The sequence below is a fragment of the Podarcis muralis genome, chromosome 16 (assembly GCF_964188315.1).
Source record: "Podarcis muralis chromosome 16, rPodMur119.hap1.1, whole genome shotgun sequence".
NCBI classification, from domain to species: domain Eukaryota; kingdom Metazoa; phylum Chordata; class Lepidosauria; order Squamata; family Lacertidae; genus Podarcis; species Podarcis muralis.
This window is the reverse complement of record NC_135670.1, coordinates 25,116,213-25,124,287: the sequence shown is the minus strand read 5'-3', so window position 1 is coordinate 25,124,287 and position 8,075 is coordinate 25,116,213. Positions and strand designations below refer to the sequence as shown.

The 8,075-nt window shown below is 46.4% G+C and overlaps 1 non-coding gene across 1 annotated transcript; it reads right to left on the bottom strand.

Annotated features, from left to right (window-relative positions):
• Positions 1–5,489: 5,489 nt before the first annotated feature.
• On the bottom strand, positions 5,490–5,561 carry TRNAM-CAU (transfer RNA methionine (anticodon CAU)). Its single transcript has one exon. It is a non-coding gene; the product is annotated as a tRNA-Met (tRNA).
• Between the last annotated feature and the right edge of the window lie 2,514 nt (positions 5,562–8,075).

Here is an 8,075-nt window from a genome sequence, read left to right as displayed (position 1 = left end):
CAAGCCTTGGGTTTTTAATTATTCTGTGGCCTCTTTCAGTAGGTAGGATGTTTTAATCCCGCCTTTAAAAAAATATGAACAAGTTTTAGATCTTTCTATGGTTTGCTTTTTATGCTGATTCAATGTATATGTTATATATTCATTGTCATAAGTCACTTTGAGTTACATGGCCTTGGGTCAGGCATCATGGAGACTAAGTCTAATAAACAAATAAATGCTCTACACTTTTTAATTCTCTTTTTTCTCCCTTTAATGCGGCCGGATAGGACCATGCACAATACTGAAAGACTGTATTTGCTTTGAATATTTTGTAACATCAATTCATCGTCTCTACTTTTCTTTCTTTTAAAAATGTTCCATTTACTTGACTATCTGAAAGACGTTGTCCCGGAAAATGACCGAGAAATAGCATTTAACCTTGTAACTAATGAAAAAGATTATGAAAGCTAAAAACTATATCTCCTAATATATGTGGATGGTTTGGGGGGGAAATCTGATCCACAGCACAATGGTTAAATTAACTCATTGTAAAAGAATACATATAAACCAACCTAATAGTTTTATGGGGAAATGGTGTTTGTGTGTTTTTTTTTTTGTAATGTTTTGTAATAATACATTGTGCGGCTTTCAACCTGTTGTAATACGAGGAGTATTATCTACTATAGTGGATTTAATTTAAAATGTATTAAAAAAAGGTTTTGTGACAGCACAATTTGGATTGAGGGAGGAAAGCGTGGAGGGATTCAGATTTTCATGAATTAAAAAAGGAAGGAAGGAAGGAAGGGAAGAAAGAAAGAAAGAAAGAAAGAAAGAAAGAAAGAAAGAAAGAAAGAAAGAAGGAAGGATTTCACTTCTAATCGGATAAAGTCTGCTCCGCTGCCCTGAGTGGAAGCAAAGTTAATATTTGAGTGATGCATTTCCTAAGCTCCGGCTGACTCCCTTGGGCCAGGCATTGATTGCTGATTTTTCATGAGCTCCCCCTTCTTTCCCTTCAAAGTCCTCTCTGGACTGCAGAAGTTGCAACTCATTGACATGCCAAGGCAGGCACTGCGGCCTTTGAGAAACTGCCAGACTATATGAAGAGCTATTACTAGAAAAAAGAGAGAGGACTCGGTGTGCTGAGGCTGGAGGAGAAGGGGATTAGGAGTCCACAGGGTCACCTCCAAACAAGCAATGCCAGCCAGAGAAGCCAGGAGCGTGGAATACGTTCAGCCCAAAGGCCATATCCCCTCAGAGGCAATTTTCCGGGGGCCACATGCCAGGGATGGGCAGGGCCGGGGGCAAAAGTGGGCCAAGCAAAGGGCATGATCTTTGTTCAGGAGTTCTGCATTCCAGCCAGGCAAAAGATGGACGTTTCCATACCCTCACCCTCTGTCCTCCGACCCAGGCATTATCACAGTTGAAGGACACCATTCAAGGATACCACAGCAGACCCTCCAAGTGCCCGTATTTTCCAGGGGCAGTCCCGGATTTACAGAAGCAGTCCCAGTTTCTGATTTGATCCCAGAATGTCCCACTTTTCCTTAGAATGTCACTATTTCCATTGGAGAAATGTTGGAGGCAGCCGTCTGAAGGCAATCCTCTATAGCAGTGATGTTCAACCATTCGACCGCGATCAATAGGTAGATCACCTGGTTGACCCTGGTAGATCGCAGTTGATTGCAGGAAAGTATTGCCCCTTATCCCACCCCTGGCACCATGTCCCTCCATTGGCACCACAGGACTAAACGTATGCTTCCAGGTGTCATAAGAAAGCTGCAGAGATAGTGCAGGATAGTACACACCCCGGATATGATCTTTTTCAGCTTCTGCCTCCTGGAAGAAGAAACAGGGTTATAAAGACTAGGACTAGCTGCCGGAGAAACAGCTTTTATCCAAATGTGATTTTGGTTTTAAACGCAGTGTAAGGTAGTCTCTATGGGAGTATAAAAGGGACGCGGGTGGCGCTGTGGGTAAAAGCCTCAGTGCCTAGGGCTTGCCGATCGAAAGGTCGGCGGTTCGAATCCCCGCGGCGGGGTGCGCTCCTGTTGCTCGGTCCCAGCGCCTGCCAACCTAGCAGTTCGAAAGCACCCCCGGGTGCAAGTAGATAAATATCCTGCAGAGATAGTGCAGGATAGTACACACTCCGGATATGATCTTTTTCAGCTTCTGCCTCCTGGAAGAAGACACAGGGTTATAAAGACTAGGACTAGCTGCCGGAGAAACAGTTTTTATCCAAATGCGATTTTGGTTTTAAACGCAGTGTAAGGTAGTCTCTAGGGACGCGGGTGGCGCTGTGGGTAAAAGCCTCAGTGCCTAGGGCTTGCCGATCGAAAGGTCGGCGGTTCGAATCCCCATGGCGGGGTGTGCTCCCGTTGCTCGGTCCCAGCGCCTGCCAACCTAGCAGTTCGAAAGCACCCCCGGGTGCAAGTAGATAAATAGGGACCGCTTACTGGCGGGAAGGTAAACAGCGTTTCCGTGTGCTGCGCTGGCTTGCCAGATGCAGCTTTGTCACGCTGGCCATGTGACCTGGAAGTGTCTGCGGACAGCGCTGGCCCCCGGCCTCTTAAGTGAGATGGGAGCACAACCCTAGAGTCTGTCAAGACTGGCCCGTACGGGCAGGGGTACCTTTACCTTTAAGGTAGTCTCTATGGGAGTATATTGTATTTAGTTATGGGGTATCAGAGTTTTTAAGGGGTTAACCAGGCTGGGATAGCTGGGATAGCTGGCTTGTTGGTTTTTGAATGCCTGATGTTGTTTAGTCATGTCCAACTCTTCGTGACCCCATGGATTCCCAGGGGCATCTGGGTGACCTCTGTGAGGACAGGATTCTTGCCCAGGTGAGTCACTGCCCTGATTCAGCAGGTTCTTCTTCTTCTTATTATTATTATTATACATTCTTATTAATTTTAACATATTATTTCCACCAATCATTTAACATAATTTCTTATCTTATACAATATTTTAGACTTCCGTCAACAACTGAAGATCTTCCATTCTTTATCACTTATTCTGCATTTCTTAATTTCTCTATTACTTTTAATTATCATTAACTACCGGTAATAGGTCTCTTCAGAGTCTTCCTTGCAGGTTCTTCTTAAGTTCTAAAACATTCTATCTCTTTTGATAAAGTTCCAATGTATTTTATATTTCCATTAATTGATGGAGAATGGTTGGGGGGGGGGGGAGAATGGGATAAATTTTGCAGAATGGCACAACCACAACTTCTTGAAAATTTCCTTTCCCCCAATGTGGGATCATATTGCAAAGTACATATTGGGACATGGGGATTGGCTGGCAGCTGATCTGGATTTTGTACATATCAAGCTGTTCCTTTAGAGACGATTGCCCGGGATTCATCATGCTCAGCTCAAGAAGCAAACCCCGAGTAATGCTGCGATTCAACTTTTACACGTGGAACACTGATGAACAAGTGTCTGGGTGCAGATGGTTTAGGTGTGCTAAGTGGAGATAAGCGCCCAATCCACAATAAAAACACATCAAACGACTTAGAAAAGCGCAGTCCCAAAGCCTCACTTAAGGCCAATTCAAGCTCGAATCTCTGTGGAAAATGAAGTTTTGATCCTACAGTCGCCTCGGCTTGAGTCATTCCTCCTGCCTGGTTTAGAAGTTGCCCTCTGTAGTTCCTGCCAGGGCTTGCGACGGTTGGCCTGTGGTAATTGGGGAAGTCGTTGCGAGATCTGAGCATCTGGCAAGGCGTTCCTTCTTGTTTCAGCCCTATCTCAAAGACAACAGGAATTGGGCTTTTTTTTTTATACGCTCCGTAATGCTGCCATGGCTAAATCCTTTTGCCTCGCTGCAATATTCACGATTGGGTCTGAGATTCCATACGGTGGAACAGTCGTTCAGATGGCTGCACCTTTGATCTTGGTCGCAGCGCTCACAATTAACCGTGCTGCGGGTTAAACTGTGGAACTCACTCCCACAGGAAGCATTGATGACCACCAGCCTATATGGCTTTAAAAGAGGATCGGAGGAAGAGGAGGCTACTGATAGCTATGCTTTTCCTCCACGGATGGAGGCAGCAATGCTTCTGAATACCAGTTGCTGGAAACTGCAGAAGGGGATAGTGCTCTTGTGTTCGAATCCTGCTTGTGAGCCAGTGTGGTGTAGTGGTTAAGAGCGGTAGTCTCGTAATCTGGTGAACCGGGTTCGCGTCTCCGCTCCTCCACACGCAGCTGCTAGGTGACCTTGGGCCAGTCACATTTCTTTGAAGTCTCTCAGCCCCACTCACCTCACAGAGTGTTTGTTGTGGGGGAGGAAGGGAAAGGAGAATGTTAGCCGCTTTGAGACTTCTTAAAGGGAGTGAAAGGCGGGATATCAAATCCAAACTCTTCTTCTTCTTCTTCTTGTGGGTTTCCCACAGGTATCTGGTTGGCAGCTGTGAGAACAGGATACTGGAATAGATGGGTCACTGGCCTGACCCGGAAGGCTCTTATGTTCTTTTCTCCTGCACCACCATCTCATGATGTAATAATAATAATAATAATAATAATAATAATAATAATAATAATAATAATAATAATAAATTACTTATACCCCGTCCATCTGGACAGACCTCCCCAGCCACTCTGGGCAGCTTCCAACCAGGTATTAAAAACAAAATATAACATCAAACATTAAAGACTTCCCTAAAAAGGGCTGCCTTCAGGTGTCTTCTAAAAGTCAGATAGTTGTTTATTTCCTTGACATCTGATGGGAGGGCGTTCCACAGGGCAGGTGCCACTACTGAGAAGGCCCTCTGCCTGGTTCCCTGGAACCTCACTTCTTGCAGGGAGGGAACCACCAGAAGGCCCTTGGAGCTGGACCTCAGTGTCTGGGCTGAACGATGGGGATGGAGACGCTCCTTCAGGTATACTGGGCTGAGGCCGTTTAGGGCTTTAAAGGTCAGCACCAACACTTTAAATTGTGCTCGGAAATGTACTGGGAGCCAATGAGAGTGCAGTACCACCAGAAGCACCAGTGATGCCTGCAAGCACCAACTCATCTTCCTGTCGCATACCAATGCCTGTGCACCCTGCATCAGAAGGAAGGAATAAACTTAATGGGCGCCACCACTGAGAAGGCCCTCTGCCTGGTTCCCTGTAACCTCACTTCTTGCAGGGAGGGAGCCCCCAGAAGGCTCTCGGAACTGGACCTCAGTGTCCAGGAACAACAATGGGTGGCCGTCCCTTCACTAGCCACAAGGAGAAGGAGGTGCTGCCCCAGCCCCAAAAGCCTGGCCCAGGTGCAGTTTGTCCCACTGCAGGAGGTGACAGGAGCTCAGCCACACAAGGAAGTGTGTCGTGGGGGTGACTGGTTGCGCCCCTCACAGAATTTGTGCCTGGGACCACCACCCCTCTACCTCGCCCATGTGACGCCACTGCGTTCTTCACTCCTGTGGTTTCCAGAAACTGGCATTCATACTGAATCAGAGCAACAGTTCATCCAGCAAAGTATTTTGTACACTGTGACTAGCCGCTAACCCTCTCCAGGGTTTCAGCCCTGCCTGGAAATGGCAGGGATTGAACCTGGAACCTTCTGCACATGAGACAGATGCTCTACCACTGAGCTACAACCCTGCTTCTTAGGTAAAGGTAAAGGTAAAGGGACCCATGACCATTAGGTCCAGTTGCGAATGACTCTGGGGTTGCGGCGCTGATCTCGCTTTATTGGCCGAGGGAGCTGGTGTTTGTCCGCAGACAGCTTCCAGGTCATGTGGCCAGCATGAATAAGCTGTTTCTGGCGAACCAGAGCAGTGCACGGAAACGCCGTTTACCTTCCCGCTGGAGCGGTACCTACTTATCTACTTTCACTTTGACGTGCTTTCGAACTGCTAGGCTGGCAGGAGCAGGGACTGAGCAACGGGCAATCACCCCGTCATGGGGATTCGAACCACCGACCTTCTGATCAGCAACCCTAGGCTCTGTGTGTGCTCTACCACTGAGCTACAACCCTGCTTCTTAGGTAAGCTTACCGAAAGAAGAAGAAGAAGAAGAAGAAGAAGAAGAAGAAGAAGAAGAAGAAGAAGAAGAAGAAGAAGAAGAAGTTGTTTTCAGTAGATGTCATATACAAGATAGTGATGGCACCTGGTGATTGTCCATCTGTACAAACAAGATGCATTTGTCTGATTCCTCGTAATAATAATTTAATGATAATTGATTATTTATACCCCGCCCATCTGGCTGGGTTTCCCCAGCCACCCAGACTTTGGATAGAAAGTATTCATTCCCCTGACCCATTCCTGATGTGAATATATCCGCTCTGGCTTCCCGCCCAATACAATGCGCAATGATTTATTGGTACGTTTCTAACGTGTCTGCTCCATTATTGATCACTTTATCAGCTCTGCCTCGAAATGGGCTGATTCTGTTGATCCACACTTTTAAAAATAATAATCTCAGAGCAGACAAGGGTGGGAAGTTTTTTTTAAAAAAAAACCTCTCAAACTCTTCAAACGAAGCAATCTGTTGTATAAAATAAATGACACAGATGAGATTGCATTAGAAGTAAATAGAAAGAGGTTGGAGATGTGTGCAATGGTTTCCAAATGATATATTTATATGCAGATATGCAGATCTGGAAATATTATTGTTATTAATATCCCATCTTTTCCCCAGATTGGGACTCAAGGCAACTTACCCAAATTAAAGCAAAATAGATAAAATACAAAAAGCTAAAAACACAAACCTCAAATCCCAACTCTGGTCTTGTCTTTCTATCAGCAAATTGAAGGGGGTGCACCCATTTGTTTTCTGACATAGAGCCACTTCCTTTGTTATCTTAATGACCCATACTTAGAGGGCTATTACCTCACCAGGAGGCTAGCCTGGCTATTTCAGGAATCAAATCTATGTTGGATTCAGGAATTAGAAGGGGGCTCAGAAATACAGCCTACCCACCCCCAACTCATAACAATATAAATAAATCATTCTGGGAGAGGAGTGGGGGTGTCTCAGCACCCTTAATGAACTACAGCTTCCAGAATTCTTTGGGGGAAGGCACAACTGTTTAAGGTGGTATCGTAGCACTTTCAACATATGGTGTGAATACAGCTTGACAGACTCCCCGCCTCCTCTCTGAGGTCATACCATGCATTTAAAACACGTTTAGTTTCTTCCAAAGAAAGCTGGAAACTGTAGTTTGCTAAGGGTGCTGGGAATTGTAGTTCTGTGGAGGCAAAACTACAGTTCCCAGGATTATTTGAGGGCAAGCAATGGGGACGCAGGTGGCGCTGTGGTCTAAACCACTGAGCCTAGGGCTTGCTGATCAGAAGGTCAGCGGTTCGAATCCCCGCAACAGGGTGAGCTCCTGTTGCTCGGTCCCTGCTCCTGCCAACCTAGCAGTTCGAAAGCACGTCAAAGTGCAAGTAGATAAATAGGTACCAGTCCGGCAGGAAGGTAAATGGCATTTCCATGCGCTGCTCTGGTTTCGTCAGAAGCAGCTTAGTCATGCTGGCCACATGACCCGGAAAAACTGTCTGCGGACAAAACGTCGGCTCCCTCGGCCAGTAAAGCGAGATGAGTGCCACAACCCCAGAGTCGTTCGCGACTGGACTTAACTGTCAGGGGTCCTTTACCTTTACCTTTTTAATGAGGGCATAAAGAGGTATCGAAGTACTTTAAACCTATGTTCCGGATGTGGTCTTAACCTCAGAGCGTAGTGTGTTTCTCAGCTAATATGGTTCGGAGAGGGCCATGGAAGGAAAGGAATAAGTGAATGGAATCTCAAAGACTACCTTGATAGGATATTATCTCGCCTTCTCTCCTGCCCCTCTGGCTGGCTTCCTCATTCATGCCTTACTCCAGGCATATGGCAAAATGAGGAAAGGTGGAGGGGAAGCACTGTGGATTCGAGGGATGCTGAGCTCACCTGACTCATCAAGGATGCTGCCTCATTCATTAATAGGAGGAAGCAGATGGTTGCTGGTGGAAGAGAAAGATGGCTGTTGTCTCTCGCCAGGAGGCGGGAGAAGGCAAAGCATATAAGCCTCTTCGTGGTCATCTTGGGAACCGTGAAACACTCAGGAAGGCTCTGAAGAATGCTGATTTAATGCCAGCCACAACTGCCTGCCATTGTTCCTTGCTAGGAGTGAT